The following is a 12,486-nucleotide window of genomic DNA, read 5'->3' as shown; positions in this document are numbered from 1 at the left end:
CACACCTTGGAAGTTGCCTGTGCTGAGTTTTCTTTCTTGGCCTTGTGGCTCCATCTCCTCCTCCTCAGTGTGTTGTCTAAGGAATATTGGAATTTGCCTTTATTTTTGGTCATTTCCTCTCCCTCACGTGCGGTATCGAAGTGTTGCCACCCAGTTGTTTTCCCTACCACGTGTGGCTTTTCTCCTTTGTTCTGGTGCAAGAAGTAAAAGGTGTTTTTTTTTTTCTTTCTGTTGTAATTTTCAGTAATTAAACTGATTAGAATTAAACTGGTGGGGAAACTGCATTTGATTACACAGGCAGTACAGAGGAGGTAAAACCCATCTAACTAGGTTCCTTTCCAGCCTTTAGGCTTTTAATAGCTAAGTTAATTTCCTAGAGGAGCATGGGCTGATTGAAGGAAAAACTATAATCATTAATTGCAGTAGATTTAATTTGTTTGGAGTATAAAGAAAAGGCTGAGACTTCAGGGGAAGGAAAGCTGGGCAGTCCCTTCTTCCAGCCAGAGCACTGTGGGTTTTGCTGCCTCTGACACGTCCTGGTAACATTTTTGGGCTGTTTGTGGGTTTTACAAGTGATATTCTTAGATCACAGCATTGTTAGAGATAAATCACCAGGGCATCTTTTCCTGAAGGTAATACATAGATTAGCAGGGCATCTTTTCCTGCAAATAGCGAGGATAAACTTACGGAATGTGTTTACTCGTGTGGGATTTGGGTTGTAATCTACCCACCTGATGCTTCGGGGACAGAAGATCTCCAGCTCCACTGAACTGTTTCTTTGCTGATGTGCTTATAGAGGATGAGGTCGCTGCAGCTGCTTTTAAAGAGAGAATACGATTTTCCATATTAAGTAAAGTTTGGAGGGGGTTTTATTGTCGTTTAATTTACCCTCCCTGATGATTAGAGCACGTGACTGGTGTTCTGGGGCCTCTATCTATTAATTGCCACTAGAGAAGTAATTTTGTGGAGAGCTTTAAAAGATGATTCATCTTTTTCTTTTTGTGAGCAGCTATAAAAACATGCTTTACCTGCCTCACAGATGTGCTTATATATGGCCTTAGCTGCCTGTAATATCCTTTGACATTACTGGTCTCTGTAATCCCATAAACAACATTTGTACTTTGCCTAATTTTGTCTTTGTTTTCTTTAGTATATTTTTCAGAAGTGCTCAGCTGCCTCGTAAATCACTCCAGCAGTATTAGAATAATGAAATGAAAGTGTTTGCTCTGCACAGATTAGGTTATTGCATCCCTGGTTGTGTTCCCTAGGTGTGGGATTGATCCCTGGGAGTTACCTCCTGGATTCAAAAGGTCTACGTGCGAGCTTGGAGTTTCTTAAGGCTTTGAATTTTGTGTTAAAGTATAGAAGGAATAACGACTCCTTAAAATATGAACTCATGGATTATTAAAATATTAACTCATGGTTTCAGGAAGCGCAACATTTGGGAGAAAAGCGATTCAACACGTTCATCCCAGAGTGGTTTTTGTGCCACATGTATTTGTTTCCCTTTTTGCCTTACGGAAAGATTGGTGAACCAAAACCACAGCAGTCCTTATTTGAGCAACACTTTAAAAATGCTCAGAAATACGAAAAAAAAAAAAAAGAAATAAAATTGAGCATCATACTTTGAAGTGATTGATCAGCTTCCCCAAATTTATCTTTGGTCTGTTTGTCTGGAGGAATTGTTTGTAGGTTTGGTTTGTTTTTTTTTTAAAATTTCTTTTCTCAGTCCTGAGCTCTGATTCGTGAGTCCTTTGTATTGAGGCTTCCAGTGAGAATATTTTGTCCGATACGCAAAACAGTTTGTGATTGAGTTGTGTCCCAGGCAGAGGGGCTTATTTTGGTTCTCACCCTCTTCAACCAGTGGACAAACTGTTACCAGAGGCAGTGAAAAAAACATTAACCAAAGTAGCAAGCAGGAGCAGTTCTTGCAGTGTCAGGTCGTGGTTGCAGCTGAAAGGGTTTGTGGTGCACGTGCTTGTGGTGATGATGGTGAGTTAACCACAAAGCGTCTTTGCCACTGGAGGGTGGATTCACATCATCCACCTGGAGTTCACAAAACACAGGTGTCCCACGCTGCCACTGGACGGTGCTTGACTCTCCCTGTCATGAGCCTTCCACGTGTGGCCTTCTGATCTGCATCCAAAAGTGAGTTTTCCATCCAACCCTTAATGCTGCTTCTGGGAGATTTTATCTGCTCGGACGCACAGCCTTGTAACGGCAGCGCCAATTTACCACAATTTTTGGAGGGGAATGGCTTTAATCTCCTCCATCATTGAGGAGTGCCTGTGATCTTAGTGTTAAAGAGGGGCCCTGAGAGTGTAACAGGTTGACTCCTTGCTTTATTTGTCGGGCAGCCAAGGAGCTGCTGAGCAGGGAAATGAGGGGCAGGGCGCTGTTTGGTGGGAAGGGAAATGCGCAGCACGGATCTGACCTGGTGGTCGGTGAGATGAGTCCTGAGCCGTGTGAGCTTCTGCAGCTTTGGAAAGGTCAGAAACCCTCCACAAGCTGACAGGAACAAAGAATTGTCCCCCACCATCTGAAACCTGTCACTGCCAGGGATTTCCTGTGAGCCCTGGGCTCTGTGATGCCTTTCAAAGCATCTGCGGGCCTTCACATCAGTTCCATTACTTGTGATCTCCCTTTTCTTTAAAGCTCCTGAATGGAGTTTTTAAAGTTTTCAGAGCATGTGAAAATGGGAAGCTGACAGTAATTTTTTATTTTTTTTTCCCCTCCTCCCTGTATTTTTTCAAACTTTAGTTTATGTTTCTCCACTTTAAGCTGTGTCACGGACTATCCGTTCCAGGAACAGTGAAATGGAGAGGATAATCGATCTCCCTCTGACTAAGCTGACTTACTTTTATCATAAAAGGGGCAATTTCTGATGCCTCTGATAGAGTAAGTCGATAGCCACGTTTTATTCTTTCTGCCTTTTATGGTTTCTTGAGATACTTTTTTTTTTTTTAGGCTATAACTTCTTGAAACAGGCAGTGAAGATAAAGTACAGATAGTATATTTGACAGCAGTGGATAGAAATATTTGGGACTGTATTCTTAGGGACAGCATGCAGTGCCCAGTCCATCTTTTGCTGAAGTGCACTGTTCCTGGCCCAACTGAAATACTGAGGTTACTCAGATCCACTTTTCCTTACAAAGGGAATATTCGGGATGTGACCGTCGTCGCACAAATATTTAGCCCTGTAGCGACACTTTGGGCCTGTGCTTGATTAACCTTAAAAAGTCAAACACATAACCAGATTCTCTGCTTCTCCTGCCACGTGGCTCCCACTGACCACAGCGGGAGCTGCTTCAAATTTCAGGCTATGTGAAGAAGGGATCACTGGAGAGGTGGAGCAGCATTTCCATGTGCAGAGCATGTTGTGTTCACCCAGTTGGACGCATTTTAAAGCGGGCCCTCCTCCCGGGCTCTGCAGCCTCCTCAGATCCTGCAAGTCCGCGCTCGTTGCTTGCAGGAGCTTGTAATTCATTGTCAAAATCTTCCTCCCAGGCTGCTCTTGCAAAAACAGTGCAATAACACCTTGCCTTCCTCTAACTTTGAGGTAAAATTTGCAAGTGAAGTCTTGTCTCTGTAGCTGGGGAAAAAAAAACCAAACCCAACAAACCAAAAAACAAACAACAAACACCAAAAAACCACCAGGGCTGTTTTTTCGGTAGGGGGGGTATCAGGTGTGCCTTTTTTCCCTTCTTTTTGTTTTAAGCTGAATATTGTTCCTGAGTGTCAATAGCCCAAGAAAAGCAGTGGTGTGGGGTTTGTCCCACTTGCAGCTGGAGCCAGGGCTGACCCTGCCCGTGGGCAAAGCAGGAGCAGCTCGGGGTGTGCCTGCACCACAGGGAAGCTCTTCCTGCTGGTTACCCCCTGGGAAAACGGCAGGGCAAGGCCCCAGGTCGCTTCTTTTCAGCTGTGGCCTTTGATTTCACAAGTACCACACCAACGTTTTTAAAAATTCAAAATAGAAGAGAAGGCTCATAAAATGAAGCTCTTGTGTACAGGTGGACTTTGGAGGGTTCTGAGCTGGCTGTAATTCTGAAAAGACAAAAGCAAAGAAAACTCAAAGATGCTTCACTCTGAATTTTTTTTGTTTTTTCTGTTTTCCACATAATATGCTCTAGTACCTTTGGGATACTGGAAAGATGCATTAGTTATATAAATGTCAGTAATTATTTTGAAATAATTGCTACCAAAACTACTCTTCTAATTGTGCAGGTAGAACTCAAGACCACCTCTTGCTCTTGTTTTGCATAGGATTTTAAATATTGATGGTGATTCTGCTTAAATGGATTAATTATACACTGCAGCACTTTGATTCCCTTTAATGCTACATTTACAAACCACACAAATGGCCCAAACTGTGAGGTGAGGAATTGGCTGTATTGGCTGAATATTATTCTCCTCATTATTCTAACCTGAAAGAAGCTCCTGTTGCTTTACATTTCGGCTCAGCCCGACTGTAAAACGCCTTCCTGATCTACAAGGCAACTTTTTCAGTGGCCGAGCAAAGCACGAAGTGACACACCAGAATGGATGGAATCTCGATTCATTTGCCAGGCACGGTGAGAGGAATGTGGAAAAGGAGCAAAGGGGCTCACACAAACAGCGTTTCTGAGCTGAGCAGCCCCTTTTTAGCCTCTTGTAGCTCCTTCCCTTCAAACTGCAGCTTCTGATTCGACAGCTCTGTCGTCTTCCCGCTCCCAAGGATGAGATCAGCCCCATCAAACAGGTTCTTCTAACTGAGGTGCTGGCAGGAAACCTCCCCCTTTGGCATCACTTGCTTTCCTTTGGTTTGGAGTAGATTTTGGGGTAGTTTCTGTCCAGCTGAAAACAACACCAGTGCGTGAAGGGTATGGATTTCACTGGCATGAGAGCGTGAACTACTGGTTTTGAGGGGTTTCACCTGGAGTTGCCTTTGGGACCGAAGTTCTGAGGAATGCTGTTCTTAAAAACAAGTTTTTTTGGAGGGGATGTTCTTTTAAGTTAAGTTTTTTGTTGTGGTTGTCTCACTTCCCCTCCAAGAAGCAATTGTGGTGATTGTGGAGTCCTCAGGCAACTGCAAAGTTTAGGCTTCTTTTAAAGCTGGAGTCTGAACTCCAGTCCATGTGGAAGTTCATACAACAGAGTTTAGGAAGTTCTTGGGCCAAGCACCTTCTCTCCTGGGTTTTTCTCAGGATGTGTTAGTCAACCTCAATTTTTGTTAATTTTCTCTCACCCTGCATTAAAGCAATTACTGTATTTCACTGTGTGGTAAAAAAAAAACCCTGTCACTTTGCTGCCTCTGCTTTGAAGTTATGCCTGCAATGTACTCTAAATTGTAAATGCCATCCTGATAGCTGTGTGTGCTCATTTCCACCCTGTGCTGCTTTGCCTACCATGGCTTGGTGGTTTTTTTGGCTTTTTGTATTTTTTTTTTTTTACTCTTCATATCAGATTTCAGACATGCTTTGCATAGGACTGATTAAGCTTAATGGATGTAATGTATAACTTTTAAAAATAGCTTTGTTGCATAAATGCATGTTATGTATTGAGTTGGTAATGTATTAGAGGAAGAAAAATAACTGAGAAGTTATGACAGTTATTGTTTCCTTATTGAATTCAGAATGTTGTGAAGGCAATTTCCTTGACAGGATCAACTGCAGAGCACTTACTAGTATGCTGATTATTTCTTTCCCCTTCATCTACCTATGAAATACCCTTTACAGGCTCGAAATTGGAGATAATGACTACTTTATTTGCAAAGGTGGCAGAACTTGGTTTTAACGATTTGTTCTCTGTACAGGAATTGGGGGTGGGGGGAGTTGGGTGGATGGAACAGCACGGGCTGTGTGACAGGTGATGAGCCACAATCCATTTTATTGGTTCCAAACCCGTGCTCCTAATGGCACAGGTCGGATTTATCTTTAAAGTGGGACAAACTCATGCCGTGCACTTGCAGTATCTGGGGAAATGAAAGGTAAGGTTTGGGAAGTTCAGTGCCTTCCTGTTGTCTCCCAAATCCTCTGTTTTGTTAAGGCAGAGGTGGTGGAAGCTCGGTAAGCTGAGTTGGTTGGTTGTGCTTCTGGAGATCCTGGCTTTCTACAGAGACAGCTTTGATGCTGGTACCTCTTCTTAGCAATAAAACAAGATTGGGTTCGTGTTCTGTTTGCAGAGGGTTCTGTGGGCAGAAGAGGAGGAGATTTCTTAATACGTGAAGCTCAAGTCTTTGAGTGGGTATTGAGAGTATCTGAAGGTAGACACAGGGTGTCAGAAGGTGCTGATGGTGGAACTTTACTGATGTGCCTAAATGCTTTAAGTCAGTCTTCTTTTGGAGGCCCAGTGGTGTCCTGATTCCCAGTAGTCCCTGTTTTCCATCATTAGCCTCTTACCTAACTTTGCCAATCTGGCCCAGGCCGTTACAATATTATTTAACCTCTCCTGATTGCTGGGGCTTTGTGTGCAAGGAGACATTTTGAGCAGAGTTAATTAGAGTGCTGGCTGTGGCACCCGTGTGTGTGGCTGTATTTTATTTGCTGTACCTGCTTCAAAATTGCTTCATGTCCTTTGAGCCTGAAGCTTTTTACTCTAAGGCAGCCAAACACGTCTCCTGTTAAAAATGGTTGGATGTACAAGGTGCAGTTGTTATCTCACTCCTCTTTGTTCTCCTCTGCCTTCTTGAGAGAGGATGAAAGAAAATGCAGTGGCAGGTAAGGATGTCTCACAAAACATGTAGGAGAAATGTAGCTTCCCATTCCATAAATTACTGGCGCCCTGCTCACCAGCTGCCTGTTATGATGTTTTATTGATGAATAAAAATGGTGTCTGAGGCAATAGAATGCCTTGCATCTTACGATACTGCCAGTTATAAAGATGTCTCCTTGAATAAATTTCACAATTAGAAAGTATTGACAAAAATATTCAATCTTTTTTACATCAAAATAAGCTCAAACATCTGCTGCCAAAGTCAGACAATATCAAGTAATCTTTTAAGAGTATACTTTTATTATACTGACAGATGCATGGCTGCATGACATACATGTCAATTTAAGTTACTAGTGCCATTAATACTTGACAAAGACATGCTCCCAGAAGAATTTACGTTTTTAAAATGTTGTCAGATGAGTACATGCCAACAAAAAGTACCCAGAGTTATTCAGCTATGTTGTTAACAAAGCTGAAAGTGTGTTATCTCCAGAGACGTCACAAAAATTGCTACTCATATCTTCCCCTGTTCTCAACATTCCACAGGACTGACAGCAGAAAAACTACTTCTGTGTCTGCAAATGTCTGTTTAGCCAACCCATACACACATCCTTCACCTTTTGGTTATCAGGCACAGAAAGATTTGGGCTTTCATTTGAGGGGAACTTCTTCAGCATCCGTTTGCTCTCCCCTAGATTTCAAGTAACCTCAGTTTTTGGCAGATAACATTGTTTTAAAGAGGACACTGAGGAAACCTGTGCCAGAATTCCTGCTCTGCTTATTCAGTCAAAAAAGTGCTGCAGAGGTATATGATGTAACTCATTAAGAAGGCTGAGATTGAAAACCCTTCACATACAGTTCTTCTTTGTCAAATACACTGGTGTATTCATTATTAAAATTGGTGCATTTTAGTAACTTGAGTTTTCATTGTGGCTTTTCCATAATGAGCAACTAAGCTTACTATAAATTCTTTCCTTCCAGGTTTTCTTTCTCTCTTTCTCTTTTTTCTCTCTTTCTTTTTCTTTTTCTTTTTCTTTTCCTTTCCTTTTCTTTTCCTTTCCCTTTCTCTCTTCCTTTTCCTTTTCTCTTTCTCTTCTCCCTTTTCCTTTCCCTTTTCCTTTCCCTTTTCCTTCTCCTTTTCCTTCTCCTTTTCCTTTTCCCTTTCTCTTCCTTCTCCTTTTCTCTCTTCCTCTTTCCCTTTCCTCTTCCCTTTCTCTCTCCTTTTCCTTTTCTCTTTTCCTTTTCCTTTTCCTTTTCCTTTTCCTTTTCCCTTTCCCTTTTCCCTTTTCCTTTTCCCTTTTCCTTTTCCCTTTTCCTTTTCCCTTTTCCTTTTCCCTTTTCCTTTTCCCTTTTCCTTTTCCCTTTTCCTTTTCCCTTTCCTTTCCCTTTTCCTTTCCCTCTTCCTTTTCCCTTTTCCTTTCCTTTCCTCTTCCTCTTTCCTTCTCTCTCTTCTTTTCTCTTCCCTCTCTCTCTCCTTTCTCCTTTTCTCTCTCTCCTTTCCTTTTCCCTTTCTCTTTTCCCTTTCCCTTTCCTTTCCTTTCTCCTTTCCTTTCCTTTCTCCTTTTCCTCTTCCTTCTCCTCTTTCCTCTTCCTTCCTCTTCCTTTTCCCTTTCCTTCTCCTTTTCCCTCTCCTCTTCCTTTTCCTTCTCCTCTTCCTCTTCCTTCTCCTCTCTCCTTTCTCCCTCTCTCTTCCTTTTCCTTTCCCTTTCCTTTCCCTTTCCTTTCCCTCTCTCTCTTCCTTCTCCTCTTCCCTTTCCTTTCTCCTTTCCCTTTCCTTCTCCCTTTCTCTCTTTCCTTTCCTTTCCTTTCCCTTTCCTCTTTCCCTTTCCTTTCTCTCTCCTCTTCCTTTCCCTTTCTCTCTTTCTCTCTTTCCCTTTCCTTTTCCCTTTTCCTTTCCTTTCCTCTCTCCCTTTCCCTCTCCTTTCCCTTTCCTTTCCCTCTTTCCTCTTCCCTTTTCCCTTTCCCTTTTCCTTTTCCCTTTCCATTTTCCTTTCTCTTTCTGTGCCTAAACATTTGAAATACTGAATTTCTGGTAGAATCTGGTGCCATAACATCTAATTAAGAGCTAAATCATTATACTCAGTGATCAGAGACTGGTGGTTTTGTTGTTGTTTGTTTGTTTTAAATGAATATTTTTATAGTGGATTTTTTCTTAGAGAGGACCCTGAACTTTGTAGAAACACTTTTTCTGCGAATGGTTCTAATATCCCTACTAAATATCCCTACTAAAGAGAAACCCAGAAACTACAGGGCTGAAAGCCATATTACCACTTCTGGATGTATTTCTGTTTCCTGTACTGATGCAGGCTGGAAGGGTGAGTGGGTGAGTGAGATCTGTCTCTCAAAATTCAGCATTCAGGATTCCTTTTTAAAGTAGTGGTGATGTGCAACATCTCTGAGGCTGTGATTTGTCTTGTCCTGAAGCCGCTACTTAAAACTCACCAAATAAGTTTCTTTTTCTTTAAATAATTAATTATTAATAATTTTTATTGAAGCATGTGTTACTGGTGCTGTATTTTTGTGGTCCATCTCCACGTGAGCTGTTCTGGCTGGGGCTGTATCAGTGCGTGTCAGTGTGGCGAGGCAGGCCGTGGTCTGCTGGCTGCCCGACCACCCTGTGCATGAACTCAAATAGCACTGCAAGGTTCGTGTTGGGAGTGGATTTTTAGAGTTAATACCCAGGACTGCAGTTCATGAGGAGGCAATTTTAGAAGGGTTGGGCGGGTCAGTTTGGGAGGGTGACACGGGCAGTGCAATGAGATGCAGGAAGGCTTTAGCTCACCGGTCTTTGGGGCTCCTCTTGTTTGCTTTCCTTTGCTGTTCTTTGCCTTGGTAACTTGGTAGCAATTCAGTGTTTCCTCTCACTCCAAGTCTCCTGTGACTTGAGAATCTTGTGCAGCTCTGGAATAGGGGAATAAGGGCAAGGGGTTAGTTGGGATGGATTTACAATCTACAGCCATAGGATCATGGAATGGTTTGGGTTGGAAGGGACCCTAAAGAACATCTGGTTCCAGCTCTCCTGCCGTGGGCAGGGACACCGGGTTCCCCTGGACCAGGTTGCTCAGAGTCAACCCACAGCTGAGCCTCTACAGCAGGGGCTGCTTCCAAAGTGTTTTCCAAGGCCGGATTGTTTGGGAGCACTGACGGACAAAACTCAGCTGTAGATAAACACAGAGGGACGGGGAGAGGAGAGGCCGTGCTCGCTCCAACGTGATGTGATGTGATTGCAGCCATGGGGCTGTGCTGACCTCCTGGAGGAGCCCTGGCTGGGACAATATTCATTAGGTGCTGAGTGACAAGTTACTTCTGTCGTGGCAAGGCTTTCCCAGGGATGGAAGGAGAGGTGGGTTTTATTGAACCTTTCGGGGACAGGCGGAAAAAATCTGCAAGTTCTTGCTTTTTTGAGTGACACGTTTTCTAGAAATGAGACTGTAAATATAATTTGTTCTTTCCTGGGATCATAGGAAAATGGTTTGGTCTCCTTTCTATTATGCAAGCAGAATTCTTTCAAAAAAGTGCCCGTGAATTATTACTGCAATTTCAATAGCTGGAGTAGATGCACTGCAGCCAAAAATCTGTTTGAACTGTTTTTGCTGTTTCTATAGAGAAGTGTGTGGCGCTGACTTATATTATACGCTATTAAGAAGTTTTAGAACATATTGGAAAGATGAACATTGTCAGGAGAACTTAATGAGAGAAACATAATTCTCTGAGAAGCCATTGAATGAGAGTTTGCAGTGGGGATGTTGGCTGGGGATCCCAAGGAACTCTTTTTTTAGCAGTGGAGACTTTGGTTGCAGTGAGGTGTAGCAGGTTTGAGCTTTGTGTCTCGGGCCTCTGAAACATGATAACAGAAATCCTAGAACTTGACTCATGCGAGAATTAGAATGGTAATTGTAGGTGTATTCTACAGTGCCCAAAAAATAAGAGCTGGAATAGCAGGCCCATGGCAGTAGATGACACTTTGTTACTTTTATTTTCTCCTGACAAGAACTATGCTGATTTCTGTTGAAGAGAAACACTTCCTACTGCAGGGAAGGTGAGGTTGTTACCTGTTGCAGGAGTCCTTGGGAAAGTGCTGTGAAAACACACGGGGCTGTTTTTAATTTGTTTCTTTGTTTAGTAGTGAATTTCAGTGAGGGCAAGAACAGGAAGCCTTCCTTGCAATACGTCTGCACACATTATCCCTACCATTATGTCTTTGTTAAAGGCACTTCATAAATGGCAATATTTGTTCCCTGCTAGCACTTCAAAGAGGAGAACCAAGAGATGTCCATCACACATGAATGATTGTGTTACTCTTTTTTTTTTGTAAAATTTTCCATTTTGTACCTGATGCTCCAAACTTTCTGCATCTCCAAACAGGCGTTTCTTTCAAAATGGCCCCAAATTACTTTGTTTCTGAAACAGTTTGCCCCATTTTTCCTTCATTTAGTATTCCAGAGTATTAGAACCGGACTTGGACCAGAAAAATGCTCAAGAACATCTCTCTAGATCCTGGTCTTGATTCATTCCCTCAGTGAGTGTAGGAACAGCTAATCCTAGGATGGATAACTAACTTGTAGTTTACTTGGATTTGATGTGGTCAGCTATGCTAGATATGGAACTGCTCATTTATTTGTGTAAAGAACATTGCATTTTGAGTAATACAGAGCTACTTTTTGAGTCACTGCAGGATAATAGCATTAATGGTATATGTTGCTTTTAAAAAAACCATGGATCTTGGGTGTAGCACTTGGATGGAACATCCAGCTTTCTGAGGAAGACATTATTACTGCAGTGTCAGGGAAAGCTGGCTGCAAATGGTTGAGCTGAAATTGGATGTTCAGTCAAAGGTGTTTGTAGAATATCTGAAAAAGAAATGAAGAAGACAAAGATAACTGCCAATGTTATGTAAATAAAAGTAATAAGTATTAAGAAGGTGATGGGGAAAAAAAAACCCAACAGCAGGGAATTTCCTGTTTAAGGACTTCAATTTAGGAAGCAGAGGAAAATAATAGGTACAATAACATATAGAAAATTACCTCATTTTTTCTGTGTGTCTTGCTATCTACCCTTGTCTTGGAGCAGGACATGGTTTGAGGTTTCACTTCTCCTTCACTCAGCAGGATGCAATAAGGAATACCTGTGTCCATCCCCTATGCTCTTGCTCTTATACTGTGTTTTGTCTGCATTCCCATACAACAAGGATTTGTTCCCCACACATCCAAAAAGGGCTTTCCTTCTTTTTCTGCCTGGCCAGGGAAAGGAGAACGTTTGGCTTGGCTCCAGCTGTGCCAGCTTAATTTGAAGGACCATCTTGTATCACCACGCTCTGAAAGTTGCTCTCCATAAGTGATTGATCGCGTTCTGGCCTGGGTAGCCGGATGGTTACAGTGCAGGGGCAATTAAAGCAGGCTGAGGGAAATCCCAACTTAATTGCCTACAATGGCAAAACACTCTTTTATATCAACAGGGCCGGGGTTTGTCGTCCTCAAGGGTCCCGTGGCACAGAAAACAAGGAGAGCTAATCAAAAGTTCCATCAAAGTCTACTGAAGCTTCTCTGCAATAGTTTTTTTTTTTTTTTAGTTCATTTGGTGCTCACAAAGGAATATGGTTCATAGAATTATAAATGCAAGGTTGTAATTTCATAAGCTATTCAGTGCATTAGCTTTAGTAGTTGTATTATTGTTTTATTTATTTGTTGCACTCAAAGATTTTGCAAAGGTGAAGACTGCAGTTGGAGTTTATGTGAATGATTGTTTTTGCATTAAATGTTTTTGGGTAAGTGAAGAGTAGCAAAGTTACTGAAACAA

General features: G+C 42.2%; 1 protein-coding gene across 4 annotated transcripts in view; it reads left to right on the top strand.

Moving 5' to 3' along the window:
- MACROD2 (mono-ADP ribosylhydrolase 2) overlaps positions 1 to 12,486 on the top strand; it is a 1,470,694-nt gene that overhangs the window by 156,113 nt on the left and 1,302,095 nt on the right. The window lies entirely within an intron of this gene.

Source organism: Myiozetetes cayanensis, unplaced genomic scaffold (assembly GCF_022539395.1).
Source record: "Myiozetetes cayanensis isolate MyiCay16 unplaced genomic scaffold, myiCay2020 scf2-11, whole genome shotgun sequence".
Classification (NCBI taxonomy): domain Eukaryota; kingdom Metazoa; phylum Chordata; class Aves; order Passeriformes; family Tyrannidae; genus Myiozetetes; species Myiozetetes cayanensis.
This window is presented reverse-complemented; position numbering and strand designations above follow the sequence as displayed.